This window comes from Vulpes lagopus, chromosome 14 (genome assembly GCF_018345385.1).
Source record: "Vulpes lagopus strain Blue_001 chromosome 14, ASM1834538v1, whole genome shotgun sequence".
Lineage (NCBI taxonomy): Eukaryota > Metazoa > Chordata > Mammalia > Carnivora > Canidae > Vulpes > Vulpes lagopus.
This window is the reverse complement of record NC_054837.1, coordinates 2541090-2557421: the sequence shown is the minus strand read 5'-3', so window position 1 is coordinate 2557421 and position 16332 is coordinate 2541090. Positions and strand designations below refer to the sequence as shown.

The window sequence follows — 16332 nt, the reverse complement described above, 5'->3', positions numbered from 1 at the left end:
GCGAGTAGTTTTATCATCAGTATTTTTTCATGGAAGTCAGCCTCTGTCTTTGAGTATTCTTTTCTTCTAATGCTGACCTTGGCCAGACAAAAAGATAAGGGATAAAGAGTTGGATGGAAATATAATAAATCCAGAATGTTATGAACATAAACTGTCATTTGTAGGGAAAAGAAACCATCAAGTCCTGGGAAAGAAATCAACCAATAGAAAAGGTTGACACAAAAGATATGTGCAGGGGAACTCCTTCATCTTTGGTTTTAGCCTTGTATTTCAGTGACACATTAGCAACACATTTTTATGAGAACATTCGCTGTGTCATTTTCTCACAGACATGCTTCAGGCAAACTAAAATCAACTTTGATTAATTATTATTGTTTGTTATCTGTACTCAATGTTTGCAATGTCATAAAGTGTGTCAAAAAAATAAAACTGGGGATTTGATATCTGTGCAGTTTTCTCTCAGAGGAATGAGTGAAAAGATAAACTCAGAGTTTAAATGATTTATTTTTCTTCTTGTTTATGTACTGGAAGAGGGATATTTTTAAACGGTGAAAAATAACATTGCTTCTTGACGCCTGGGTGGCTCAGTCGGTTGAGCATCTGACTCTTGATTTCAGCTCAGCTTATGATCTCAGGGTCATGGGATCGAGCCCCACACCGGGCTCAGTGCTCAGCTCGGAGTGTGCTGGAGATTATCACCCTCTCCCTCTGCCTCTGCCCCTCCCCTGATTGTATTCTCTCTCTCTCTCCCTGTCTTTCTCTCTCTCTGATAAATACATAAAATCTTACAAAGAAAAGAAAAAACAAAGTTTCTAGAGCATTGCTTCTGGTATCAAGGAAAATATTTAGGCATTGAGATATATTTAAACACACATATAGTCTTATCTCACCATTAACTCATTCAACACATCCTTAGTGGGATACTTGTGGATGTGCAATTGATCTAAACCATGGAATGAGACTCAGGCCGAGTTTTAGATAGAAGTGAAAATGGATTTAGTGGCCATGTTGTCAAGCCTGAATACTGAAAGCCTTGAGAAAAAGGATCAGTCTAAAAAATCACGTCCAGGAGGGCAGAATGGTAACAAGAACTGAATCCATGTTGAAGGGTTAGTTAGAGAGGACAGGTACAAATAATAAGCAATTTCACAATTCCAACCCTAGAGATATTAGCTCAAACAGATGGAAGACATCTTTTATGGAAGGCTAATAGCCAAGCCAACAGGCAAAATAAGTAGTCCTTTAAGCCACACTAGGTTACAGAGTAAACTTCCTACAACATACCCATCTATAAAGATAAATATGACCCAGTTCTTGGCTTAAAGGTTTGGATAGTCCATTTGGGAAAACAGATGAGTTATCTGGTATAATAAATGTTATGTTGCTTTCAAGGCAAAGTAGGCAGATGGAGCAGAGAGTCAATAATTCTGCAAGGAATGGAGACAAAGGAAAACTTCTAGGGAAAGACTTCGGGGCTGTTGTTTTGTTTTATTTTAAATGCTTTATATATTTATTTAAGAGAGAGTGAAAGAAAGAGCATGAATGAGGGGAAGGAAAGAGGGAGAAGCAGACTCCCCTCTGAGCAGGGAGCCCAGTGTGGGACTCAATCCCAGGTCCCTGGCACCATGACCTGAGCTGAAGGCAGATGTTTACCTGACTGAGCCAGCCAGTTGCCCCTTGAGATATTTTTTTACAGATGAACAAGATGCTGGACAAACTCTACGAAAGACATCGAGGCATCATATGTATGTTTTCTTTGAGTAATTCTTGATTGATATGTATGTGAATCAGGTTAACTTTGAGTAGGTGAGTTTGAACATGGAATACTTCATAGACCAGGCTCATAGATTTAACCATTTTTAAATTCCTTTTTTTAGTGTTTATTTTTCAGAAGGAGTACTCTAAGAAAACAGTAAAGTTTTATGAGGCAGTGAGACCATCTAGGAGACTGCTGTGCTTGTCACAATAACAGAACATGGAGTCTTAACCAAATAGCAAAGCCCGTAGGAAGGAACTGATGAAATAAATAGCTAACAAGTATAATCAACAGAACTACTATGTAGAATAGGAGGCAGGAGATCCAAGTTGCTTCTTGGCTTACACAATTAGAAAGGTGAATAAATAAAGGAATGTAGCGGGATGATGGCTATTATAATTTTAGAGACGGGATTGAATATCTATTGGACAATCAAATGGTCAAAACCAGGATGAAATAATCCTGCATTAAAAAAAGAAACAAAACTAATCCACTCAAATCATAAAGACTTTCAGTAGATTATTAATTTTGGTTGTATTCCTGAAATTTTCATTATATGCCTTCAATTTTTTATTAGATTCTATAATTTATTTTGACTTAAAGGGAACAATAACTATCACTAAAGTGAATGAATTCTATCATATTACCTGTTCTGGGAAAACAAGTAAAAATATAATGCACTATAATACTTTATTGATTATTTACATGTGCAATTAATCACAGAAATATTACATGGTCAATAGTTATTCAAACAACCTTCAGTAAAGCTGAATTTTAACATCCTAAAATAATTATAGAAGCACATCTATTAAATTCAAGCTATGAGGGGTATAGAATTATATCCATTTTTGATAGTGGTTTGCTACTAGCTGTCACAGAATCCTTATTGGTTTTCTCCCATCTATCACAGCATCATGTATGAACTGTGGATGACTAGAAATGACTATTTCTGATTTCAGTAAATGAGCCCTAGCCACACCAACCCTTAAAAGCAGGCCTTTAAGTCTGCATGCTAAAGTGATAAAGAGAAAGTAGCAAGTGGAAGTTCCTTTCAAGGATTCATATATATTTTCTTTTTTTTAAAAAATAGATTTTATTTATTTATTCATGAGAGACACAGAGAGAGAGGCAGAGACACAGGCAGAGGGAGAAGCAGTCTCCCTGTGGGAACCCTGATGCTGGACTCGATTCCAGGACCCCAGGATCATGCCCTGAGCCAAAGGCAGATGCTCGACCACTGAGCCACCCAGGTGCCCTATATTTTCATCTTACATACAGATAGATTCGTTCAACATGAATCCTCTGATCATTCATTTCTCCTCATGTATCCTAAAGAAGCCAGTTTAAAACAAAATCATTATTTTTGTTTTCTTCATCACTTATATTCTATCTAATTGGATGCGTGTCATTTTATTATTAATTTTGTTTAACATTACTGAGGGGAAATGTCAATCCATCTTTTTTTTTTTTTTTTCAGTGAGAAACAATGCCGTATTTTGGGCTCTTAAAACCAAGCATCTTGTCTCTAAAACACTAAACTGCATGGGTTGGCCCTCATGAGTTAAAATGTTAGCCACATTAAGAATCCATCTTCTTAATCAGGATGAAGATGAGATATTTTGTTTTCTAATAAAATTTCAGCTAATATTTGTGTGTGTTACATTTAAATACTTAAAAAACCTCATAGAAATAATTTAAAAGGATATAAAGGAAGAAATGCAGCAGCCCTACATTAAAGGGTTTGAAATATTTCAAGCATTAGCATCCTTATTCTTGAATCTTCCATTCCAAGGGAAAATATAAGCATTTGCACTATACCCAAGATTGGATCAAAAGAGTAGATATAAGCTTATTAATCACTTATCTGAAATTTCCATATAACAAAATATGCCATAGACTGTAAATTCAGACCTGGATTTTGCCTCAAGAGGATTGGGAGTGTATTTTTTCACGAATTTTTTTTAAGATTTTATTTATTTATTCCTGAGAGACACACAGAGAGAGAGGCAGAAACACAGGCAAAGGGAGAAGCAGGCTCCTTTCAAGGAGACTGATGTGGGACTCGATCCCGGGACCTTGGGATCACGCCCTGGGACAAAGGCAGATGCTCAACCACTGAGCTACCCAGGTGTCCCAGGAGTGTATGTTTCAAGGAAAAATATTTATATGTTTTTTTGGGAGCTGTACATATATTATAGGTCAAACTAGGATAGACACTGAACAGGCTACAGGAATATAAAAAGGAAGTAGGAAATGGAAAGTATATTCTCACTTGCTCAAGTGAAATTATAGCTGAGAATCTCTGGTTACCAGACTAATGCCTGAGCTTTGGTTCCAAATTGCTTTTGGTCTAACACCATGATGAGTATGGAGATTGTAGAAGGTCCAGGAAATGAGGTAAGTTCCTGTGGAAGGAGTTATGTTATATTTTGATTAAATGGAGCAACCTGAAGAAGGGAACAAGGAGGAACCTGAAGGTCAGAGAGCCACATAAGAAGTGGAAGAGTGTCCATTGAGTACTTTCTCCTGGATTTCTTGGTATTTAGGCATATTGTTTTGTGAGAGGCAAAGAATACTGCATTCTAGATAGAACTTGAACTCTTTTCCTTGTAAAATTTGGATTCTTTTCAGAAGTTGGTCTCATCATTCCTTAAGGAGATTTGCTTGATCCTGAAGCCTGGTGAATTTGTTCTATATAAAAAAAAAAAAATAGGGAGCAAGGAAGTGTTGCCCAAGAGCGAAGAAGTCTGGTTGTTGACCACACTGTTTGTCTAGCTCAGGGAGAGAAGGGAGGTAGTGTATCATGGGGTAGGGCACGTCTTCATCCAAGGAGGAGGCTGGAGAGAACTGAGAGCAACTTTCATGGAGAACACCTTGACCCTGTTAGAAGAGGACAGTCCAGCAAAAGGCAGAGCAAGGAGACCAACCAGCGCAAATTCTTCTTGTCCAGTCATATATGACCCATTGAGGGAAATGGGGCTCTCTGTGCATAGTTCCAGAAAATAAGGAGTATCTATAAACCAGTTGTCTCTAACCTGATGAATATACTCACTGTGCAGAGATCCCCCCACAACCAACATGCAGATCATTAAAACTGAGTCTTGGTCATAAAAGGAGTGTAGGCACGTAGAGAGATTTTATGAAAATCAATAAACAAGGCAGCCAGAACTGTCCACGAGTCCATGCATCCCCTGAAGTCCCAAGACGCCCACACTCAGCAACGATGCCTCTGCCTCGTCCTCTGGCCACTCCTCAGCTTCACAAATACAACCTCCAAGTTCAGTTTCCTTATGTCAGTGGCCAAAAGACCGAGCCTAATTCACAGGGCTCCTCATGCCTATATGCTTGCATTGTACGTGTGCATTATTCGTATCAAGGACAAAAGCAATATTGTAATTCAAGGGGATGAAACTTTTTATAAGTGAAATTAGGAGATCTTGACATCATTTTATATCCTTAAGAATGTTCTTTTGTGGGGAGGGGGGGCAAAAGGAGAGAGAGAATCTCAAACAGGCTCCACACCCAATGCGGAGCCCAACATGAGGCTTAATCTTACGACCCTGAGATCTTGACCCCAGCTAAAATCAAGTCAGATGCTTAACTTAACTGAGCCACCCCAGTGCCCCTCCTTAACAATGTTCTTTATATGATCTGTCAGTATCACAAATAAAAACATTAAAAAAAGATTAAAATTTCAAAATGTTCTTTCATTGGTGTCAACAGCAGTTCCATTTTGTTACAGATATGGAAAATGAAGAATATTTTACTTATTTATTTTTTGATGGTTATATAAGTCCCTGGAATTACTGCATTTTATCCAAAATTACACATTTTTATGTGGAAAATGCAGAGTTATTTATTTGTTCATCTGGGTGGCAGCTGTGATTTTGGTGTATGAATGAGGGCTCTGTAAATTTTCTTTAAAAATGATGAGAATTGGGGATCCCTGGGTGGCTCAGTGGGTTAGCGCCTGCCTTCAGCCCAGGGTGTGATCCTGAGATCCCGGGATTGAGTCTCACATTGGGCTCCTGCATGGAGCCTGCTTCTCCCTCTTCCTGTGTCTCTGCCTCTCTCTGTCTCTCATGAATAAATAAAAAATAAAATAATAAAAAAATAATAAAACATAAAAATAAATAAAAAGGATGAGAATAATGGAAAGCAAAATCAAATTCAGAAAAAGAGATGAAGAAAATTTATATATTTTCTTTTAACTTTGGTAATTAAAACAGTTAATTTGAAAGATGCCTATACATACATGCTGTCTCCCAACTGCTTCAGCTATGAGTACGCTAAACAAACATTTAAACCTCATGAAATTTAAAAGACACATGATTAAGCTTCTTTACATTCATGAAACTACAGTTTATTGTACTCTACAGTTTTAAAATAACATAAAATATCTGGCATTACTTCTTTGGATAACAAGCCCAAAATGGAGTTCTGATTTGAGTTTTGTTTTTTTAAGGTAGATTCCCTGGTAGCCTCTTTAGGCAGATAAAGATTTCCATTCATGTGCTAACCATCCAACTCATAATGCAAGGTGTTATCATTCACCAAAATTTTATGTTCATATTTTTTCCTTACTAAAAAATAACACATATATAAGTATGCCTAAGCAATTTGCTGTTTAGTATGGTTTCTTTTCAAAATGTATAAAAACAATCTCATTTTATAAATAAAAAATCATTCTGGGACTTGCTTTCCTGACTCATGGTCAGGAATAGCCCATATAAATACATGAATTTAAGAAACTCCTATTAAAATCCAGTTAAATAGTTGAAATTTGATTTAATAATTCAAGTAATAAAAAGATAGCTGCAGACAAAAAAAAATGGTTATAGAATCTGTATTTCATGGCTCCCCATCCGTCATTCAGTTGCCTGTGCCCCTCCATGTACTGAGAAATTTTCTAACCCTTTGCTTACCAAAACCAATTCTATGTGGTATTGGTTAGAGCTCCATTATGTAAGTGGAATAAATAATAATATAATTACTATTAATTTAATCACATATAGCACATTAAGCATTGTGCTGAGGGTGCTGCAAAAAATTAAACATCTAATAAAAAGTCATCAGTTAGGATAGGTAAAGATATGCTGTGGTAACAAACAAAAAGAAATAAAACAGGCTCAACACAACAAGACATATATATATATATATACTCTTGTTCATTCTCCACATCTGAATGGTTCTGCTATTGAAGCTGCTCTGAAAAGCAATTTGGCAGAAGGGAATAATGAGACAGTCTGCAGATGGAAGGAAATGTGGTGAACGATACACTGGCACTTGCAGTTTTTCTTTCAGAGGTGATTTTCATTAAATTCCCTTTTTATCACAAATATCATTTAGAGAAAACAAAAACAGAAGACCTGCAGAAGTGCAATCCTGTAATATGCCTGGATGGAGAACTAGAAGTATTCAGTATCAAGTCTAATAGCTGATCTCCCTCAAGAAAACATTCTGAGAGACTCATTATCAATATTTGTGAAAGAAGGTGAAGCTCAGAGAGATAAAGTACAATTAATCAATATAAAATCATTAATCCAGTAATTCTTGGAATGATATGAATCTATTTCCAAAGCCCTTTCCTCTATTGTCAACATTTTAATTGGATCTTAAATGTAGTTTATTAGCTTAAGCATAAATCAGTTTATTAATGCCCTATTTAATACCCTTTTTTAAATAAGTTTATTATAGCCTATCATCATTACATAATCATTACCAAGTGAATGGAGCTCTTCTTACAAAGTATGTATTCTAGAATGTAATGACCATTACCAAATTGCCCAACACAAGAACTCCAATAGTATGGACACCACACACCTGCACCTCTCTAGCGGCCCACGCCTCCACTCCACTCCAGGAGGGAATCTCTCTCCCAGCAGCCACACAAGGGCTAACCTTACAGGCAGACCTTGCTGAGGACAGCACTCTCAGGTTTCGGTGCACCATACAACTAAATTGCATTTAACCTGGATATATCACATTTTCCCTCTCATTGGAAATTTATAAACATCATGCATGATGTTGACAAACCATGGAACTATCTTAAACAAATATATTTTCAAGAAACCACACATCTTGGGACACCTAGGTGGCTCAGCAGTTGGGTGTCTGTCTGCCTTGGCTCAGGGCGTGACCCCGGGGTCCTGGGATCAAGTCCCACATCAGGCTTCCCGCAGGGAGTCTGCTTCTCTCCCTGCCTGTGTCTCTGCACCTCTATGTGTGTCTCTCATGAATAAATAAGTAAAAGCTTAAAAAAAATGGGAAAAAAAGCCACATGTCTTAAAAACACAGCATGCTTTAACACTTTAGGTTGAGTCTCTGAAATGTACACAACAGAAAGAAAGATGGGCAAAACTGACAGGAGAGTGCCAGGTCACAGCCTAGTGTCACTTTTCTTCTTTTTAAAATTAATACTTGGAATGATAGAAAAATCCAAAGACGCCCAAGTCTACACAATATAATATTTTGAAAGCCTTTAATTTGATAAGACACATAAGTCTGAAATTACTATAGCCCTATTGTTTCCTAATAATAGGAAACAGGGACAGGTATTTTGCTGGTTTACCCAAAATCATGTAAAGGAAAACTGTGACTATGTTGAGACATATGATGGTGAAATATATGTAGACAGGATTTCAGTAAACTGTGGTTCTTTTGAGTATATGGAAATCCTACAAATCTTCCCATCATAGCATATGCTACTTCCCTGTTCTTAGCTCTGTTTCTTCCTCCATCACTTATTTGTGCCTCTGCTTATCCTACTCCTATTCAAAGCTCAACTCAGAACTGTTCTTTAAGAACAAAAATAAATCAGTCAATCAATCAATTGATCAATAAAAAACATAACACACCTGACTCCATAATGATTTAGTTAGCGATTCTGTTTCCCATAATATGCTTTGGCAGCTTTGGCAGCTTGGCAGCTTTATGTGTTTTCTTTTCTGTCTGTGCCCCTACCAGTGCTGTAAAATCCTAAAGGGATGCGTTAATTTTCTATGGCTGTTGTAACAAATTGCCACAGACTACACAGCTCAGAACAGACAGTTCTGTAAGACATAAAACTCACTAGCCTAAAATCAAAGTGTGGGCAGGGCTGTGTTCTTTTCCTGGGGTCTACAGCAAAATATACTTGCTTGTCTTTCGAGCTTCTAGAAGCTGTCCACCTCCTCTTTCTCTATCCTTAACAGTAGTGACAGCCAGATAATTTCTTCTCAGAGCACATCACTCTCACTTCCACCCTCCCATGCAGAATTAAACTGTTTCAGTTTTCCACTTTTAAGTTCTATTGATTACATTGAGTCCCCTGCGTAATCCAGCATAATCCCTTTTTGCTAAAGTCAGATGAGTAACTTAATTTTACCTGAAATCTTAATTGGCCTTTGCCATTTTACTGCCCCCAATCCTGGACCTTTTTATTTTTATTTTTTTTCCCACCCTAAGCCCCAATCCAGGGCAGTTTTATTGGTGCCATTTGTAAAAGGCCTTTCCCATCAGCCCCAAGCCTTTGCCTTCCCTTTCTGATAAGGAAGTTGCTGATCCTGGCCCCATGGGTGACAACACACTTGGTCTGATACTGCTGCGATGCATGTGTGACACTCCAGGTGCGGATCCTTGTGCAAGTCTGCATCCAACCATGGGCAGCAGGAAAATGTGGAGAGCCAGGTCTGTGTATGGAAGCTGGGCAGAGCCCTGGTTGGCTGTAGAGATGTGTGGGCAAGGTGAGCAGGCCCCGTGTACACCCGAGCCCCAGTGCCCAGCGTAGCTGAGGTCCTATAATGTAAAATACTTATAGGTTCTGGGAATTAGAATGTGGAATCTTCGGGGAGCTATTACTCTGTTTACCCCTAGGGGAGATAATGATTATCTGGTGTGTGTCATGAGTTCAATACCTGTAGTATTGAAACAATCAAATTTCAGGATATATGTAGCTCATTTTATTCAGCACCCTGGACAGAAGCTTTTTGTTTGTTTTTTTGTGCCCTCCCCCCCATCTGCAGCAGGCAAGGACCTACTCCATGGGCAATATCCAGGTCAATTTTGCTAACTAGTTTATTACAAATATTTCCTACCAAAGAGTTATTTTCAATTCTTCTGTTCATGTAACAGATAAGGAAACTATATCCCAGATAGGGAAAGTGATATTTTTCAAGATCATTCAGCATAGGTCTTCTCAACTCTTAGCCTTGTCAATTCTGGATATCCCTTTGGCAAAACAGTCTTATAAAAGTGGTCTCCATTACTGATCATCTGCTTTCAAAGTCACTTGAGGGGATCACCTCAGCTCTGAGATTACCAGGAAGCACTGTGCCTCACCATTGTCTATGCTATGATTTCATCTCAGTGTTTCTAACTTTGCAACTCTTCAAGCATCACAATGATATTTTATGGAGATATTTGCAAATGACATACAGAACAAGGGCTAGTATCCAAAATCTATACAGAACTTATCAAACTCAGCAACAAAAAATCTAGTCAAGAAATGAGCAAAAGTGGGCAGCCCGGTGGCTCAGTGGTATGGTGCCGCCTTCAGTCCAGGCCCTGATCCTGGAGACCCGGAATCAAGTCCCACATGGGGCTCCCTGTATGAAGCCTGCTTTTCCGTCTGCCTGTGTCTCTGCCTCTCTCTCTCTCTCATAAATAAATAAAATCTTAAAAAAAAAAAAAAAAGAAATGAGCAAAAGACATGAACAGACATTTCTCCAAAGAAGACATCCATTGGCTTACGGACACATGAAAAAAATGTTTAACATCACTCATCATCAGGGAAATACAAATCAAGACCACAATAAGAGACCCCCTCACACCAGTCACAACGACTAAAATGAATAACTCAGGAAACAGATGTTGGCAAAGGTATGGAGAAAGGGGAGCCCTATTACACTGCTGGTGAGAATGTGAACTGGTATAGCCGCTCTGGAATAGTAGAGAGTTTCCTCAAAGAGTTAAAAATAGAGCTACCCTACAAACGAGCAATTGCACTTCTAGGTATTTACATCCAAAAGATACAAATACAGTGATTCAAAGGGGTACCTGTACTCAATGTTTATAGCAGTAACGTCCTCAATAGCCAAACTATGCAAAGAGTCTAGATGTCCATTGACTGATGAATGGTTAAAGAAGATGTGATATATTCAATGGAGTATGACTCAACCATCAGAAAGGATAACATCTTGCCATTCTCAACAACATGAATGGAACTAGATGGCATTATACTAAGCAAAATAAGTGAATAAGAGAAAGAGAATATACGATTTCACTCATATGTGGGATTTAAGAAACAGAACAGAGGATCATAGGGAAAGGGAGGGGGGAAATAAAATAAGGCAAAATCAGAGAGGGAGACAAACCCTAGGATACTCTTAACTATAGGAAACAAACTGAGGTCGCTTGAGGGGAGAGAGGTGGCGGGATGGGGTAACTGGGTGATGGACATTAAGGAGGGCATGTGATGTAATGAGCACTGGGTGTTATATGCAACTGATGAATCCCTAAATTCTACGCCTGAAACTAATTATACACTGTATGTTAACTGAATTGAATTTAAATTTTAAAAAGTGGTATTTTATTTACAGAAGTCCTTAATATCCTGATGTCACTCTAGTTCTTCACAGAAGTAGGGGGAATACTTCATTCCTCTACTGTGTGTTACATTTTATAACTTGAACAACACAATAGATCAACTTAAACTCTGGGAATATAGGGTCTCTCACACACACATAAAAATATTTTTAGTTTCTTATGACCATATGTTTTAGACATATGTTTATGAGACTGGGCTGGTGTACAAAATTCAGGGAGAAACTATGCATTTCACCTTTATATTTTGACTACCATCAAATGAGTTTGTTCAGAAAAGGAGGCTATGGTCTACCAAATAACTGACAGATTTATAAATAAGATTATTCTTTCAAAACTCAAATTTGGACTGTGGAGTAAGAAATCTTTCCCAGGAATCTCTGCACACTGTTAATATATCCAGAGCATAGATGGTTATCTTCACTAAAGGCATTTAGTAATAATTAAAATCCTAATGTTCTCAGGTAAAATTTTACCCAGACAGGAACAGTAGAGAAAACAGGGAAAATAAGATGACGAATGGGATTAGGATGGTGCTCAGCTTCGGTTCTTCATACTTGTATCCCCATAACAACACTTCTGCCCTTTAGCCCTCATGTCCCTTGAGGAGGACAAACACTGCTAGGGAGTATTACTTTTAATCTTTCCAAAGTAACAGTTGTATTTCATGTTTTCATATTGAATTACACGTGGGTGTGGAAATAATGCATGATCATTTTCCTTACACTTAATTTTTTAAAAACTGCATATATGCACATTTATTAATAAATTAAAAATCCTATTTTTGTTTTATATAATGCCACAAAATCTAAAATCATTTTTAATTTCTATAGTTTGTAATATGATTTATAGGAATTCAGACAAACATGATTTCAAAGAATGAGTCTATGAGGAAGAATACATATATTATTTGGACTTAGATTCCTAAAATCTTATTTGGTCAACAGTTTAAGAGTTAAAAGTTATTTATTGAAGCAAAATCTAAATTTGCTCATTTTATATTATTAAAAGGGACGTAAAAGGTCTAAAATCCCTAACTTTTTAGAGAAACATTCTGCATTCTAGGCTAGATTGACATTCTATTCTTTCTCCTTTATTTTTACTTTAATTATTTTAACAAATTAAACAAAACATCAATGTCTTTTTCTTTCTTGAGAAAAATTATGTTTCTTATTTTTGTAGTAATATCCAATATATAACTGTTATCTTAGCAATTACATGTTTTATTTTTTTTAAGATTTTATTTATTTATTCATGAGAGACACACACAGAGGGGGTGGGGGGAGCAGGGACACAGGCAGAGGGAGAAGCAGGCTCCATGCCGGGAGCCAAACACAGGAGTCGATCCTGGTCTCCAGGATCACGCCTTGGGCTGAAATCAGAGCTAAACCACTAAGCCACCCAGGCTGCCCAACATGTTTTAATATATAATTGTCATCTTATCAAATGTATGTTGGACATTCCAATAAAGAAAAGCAATTCATTAACTTGTATACCACATTAAGTAAAGGATCCAGAGAGTAATCAAAATTAAACATATTTTTCTTTCAACACAAAACAAAACCAGAATAATTGTAAATTCGATAATTTTCTACCACTTTGGTGATCTTTTAAGAAAAATCAGGGCAAAACATTCAAAATTAGTTACTGTTATTGTTGCAAAAATTCAACATCATTCTGAATTGACTACTTGCTCTTTCCAACTCAATTTGCCCTCAGTTAAACTCATAATATCCCTGCTAACCGTGGTCCTTTTAGTTTCTGTCTCAGTGAATAGCCCTGTTCTCAAGACTACTTATCCCAACTTTGCCTCCCTTTACTCCCCTCACTCCCTCCTGGTTTTTAATAAATCATACATCATATGTGTGTATATTTTAAATATAAAATATTTATTTTATTCTAATTACAAAAATATAAATAGACACACACAACTACCACTGTCTCTTGCTTAGACTATCCAAGGACCTGTATCTTGCCTGTGGGGTTAATATTCTCTACCAATCCTATGGGAATCCATTCTTCTCACTATATCTAGGGATCTGTATTAGAACAAATGGGATCACGTTGTCACACTGTTCCTTTCACTCCTGCTCCTGCTTTTACAACTCCAATGGTTTCACTTACTAGTAAAACTAAAATGATCACTGTTAACCACCAACAAACCCAGGTCCCTGCCTACCTCCTCAGCTTCATTAGATCTGATTTACACTGGCCTTCATTCAGACACTAAGTCATACCATGCTTACTTCTGATCATGGGGCCTCACATGTTATTCCCTCCTTCTGTAATGAACTTGTCCCAACACTTTCCACAGCACTTGGCATATAGTAGCAATCCTATAAAAGTGTGTTGGATAAATACATAATTAAATAAATGAATAGTGATGAAAGTGATTAGTAACTCAGATATATTACATAGGGACCTAGCAGATATTCAATGAGTTATAGAAATTATAGAAAAAAATATTCACTAGCAGACATACAGTGATTCATAGACAACTCATTTCTCTGACTAGAAGAATCATGATCATGTCCTAAACCAGGATAATCATAATGGCTCAGTTTACAGGTAGCAGTTCATTTCTCATGTTCTTAATTCCATATATATATTATATATATAATATATATTATATTATATATTATATATATTCTATATATATTTAATCCATTGAAACTAAACTATATTATATATATTCCATATATATATTTATATATATTTATATATTATATATATTCCATATATATATATATATATTTAATCCATTGAAACTAAACAGAAAGCTAAAAATGAATATCTGGCAATGCATAACCCAAATGTTTTTTCTATAAAAGTATCAGCCTTTACTAAAGTGACTTAGACCCAAGGTCATTCCTTGTAAACATCTCCTGTAACCTTCCAATGTGAAAGAGAAGAAGGAATGGTGATAAAGTTTGATAAACCTATTCTGACATACGGGTTTTCTTTTCATTTATTTTAAGAGCATCTCTTCAAATAACTTTTTATATCAAACCTGTACAAAATTATTTCCAAATCTCAAACCTGAAAGAATGTTCACAAAATACTTAAGAAATATATTTTGGAAGGGCCAGCAAAGATATTACCTTTTCTTCTAGTTTTATATAATGAAGTTCTACAATAGAATTGTAGAATTGATCAGCATAATTTGCTAATATATTCCAATCAAGGTGTTGCCAGACTTCTGCATTATGAGAAGAAAGTCTTATTTTGAGATTCTTTGAAGTTAGAATATAATTTTCCCTTTGTGCATACTTTTGAAATTCACTTGCTCCTATATATCTTTCATTAAAGAATTATTTATTTATTTATTTATTTATTATTTTAATTTATTTATTTATATCCCCCCCTCCCCCCCCGTTAGAGCAATATGTCTTTGTAGTCTGGTATAGATTCAAAAAAAAAAACCTCCATTTAAAATATGGGTATAGGAGTCTTCCTCCTGACTGGTCTTTTGTGTGTTCTCAGATCTGCCAAAGCAAGATGTCTTCAGGAAATGCCAGAAGTGAGTCCCTTTGTCTCCAGCTTCAAAGTCAATGCTGTTATGGCAAATGGTCAGTTTCTGACTACAAAGGAAAATATGCTGTGTTCTTTCACTCTCTTGACTTCATCTTTCTGTGACCCATAGAAATCAGTGTTTTCAGTGACAGAGCAGAAGGATTTAAGAAACTCAACCGTCCCGTCAGGTGGCTGGGTGGCTCAGTCAGTGAAGTGTCTACCTTCGGCTCAAGTCATGATCTCAAGGTCTTAGGATCGAGTCCCACATTGGGCTCCCTGCTTAGCAGGAAGTCTGTTTCTCCCTCAGTTTTTCCCTCTGCTCATGCTCTCTCTGTCTCTCTCTCTCAAAGAAATAAATAAAATCTCAAAAAAAAAAAAAAAAAGAAAAGAAACTCAACTGCCAATTGATTGATGTTTCTGTAGATTCCTATTTCTGTCACCTGGTATGGATCCACACACCCAAGAAACAAAGAAGACTGGGATCCATGAACACACCCTTCCTATCACACCCCAAGCATATTATCGCTCAGGATTATGGAGTCTTAAGGCTGATGAAGGTTCCTTGTGCATCTTTATCATTGAGAATAAAGGTATCTTTCAGCAGCTCTCTGAAAACCTCCCTGGTGGCCACTCTGTGGATGAGACTCAGACTCGTTCAGTTTCCTGATGAGCACGAGAAAGTGTGCCCAGTGGGCTACAAGCTTGGCTGTAATGCCTTCAAGCCTGCTGTCCAGAAGAGCAAAGGCTATTTCTCTAAGCAGAAGTGAGCAGCGGCCCATGTTAGGCCCGGACTGCAGTGGGGGCCCATGAAAAATCTCTTTTGTACTATTGTCATCTTCAAACACAATATTTCAGAGTCAGTGCAGATGTGGTGTGGGACAGGACAGGCCTTTCCTGCAGGGGCCAAGGAAACCAGCTTTTCTTCCTCTGGAGAGAACTGCCTGAGTTGTGCTAAGGGGCAGGCCAACTGATGTGCCCAGTAGTGGAGCATCACTGCTCATCTTTGTTTCTATTAAACTTGAGTGAAGGGAAAAATTTAAAGAAAAAAAATATGGGGACACCTGGGTGGCCCAGCAGTTGAGCATCTGCCTTTAGCTCAGAGTGTGATCCTGGAGTCTCAGGATGGAGTCCCACATCGGAGTCCTTGCAAGGAGCCTGCCTCTCCCTCTGCCTGTGTCTCTGCCTCTCTCTTTCTCTCTCTGTGTCTCTCATGAATAAATAAATATTTTAAAAATAAGAAATAAAATATGATATATGAATCACATAGGCATAAAATTCTGAATGAGATTCAGTTATTTCCAAAGCCTATTGAATATGATTTTCATAGTCTAAGTTATTGATTTTTTTGAAAATATATTATTATTTACCAAAACATGTCAGAAATCTTAAATTGCAATATTGCATATCACACTGTATTTTGCAAGGTCAACCAGAAGTACTAGTACTCGACATTTCCCTGTCTTGGGGGATGTTCTTGAATG

The 16332-nt window shown here is 37.2% G+C and overlaps 1 protein-coding gene and 1 pseudogene across 5 annotated transcripts in view; one reads left to right on the top strand and one right to left on the bottom strand.

The window, feature by feature from the left end:
* PCDH15 (protocadherin related 15) overlaps nucleotides 1-16332 on the bottom strand; it is a 743522-nt gene that overhangs the window by 712138 nt on the left and 15052 nt on the right. The window lies entirely within an intron of this gene.
* LOC121475429 lies at nucleotides 4115-15618 on the top strand (annotated as a pseudogene).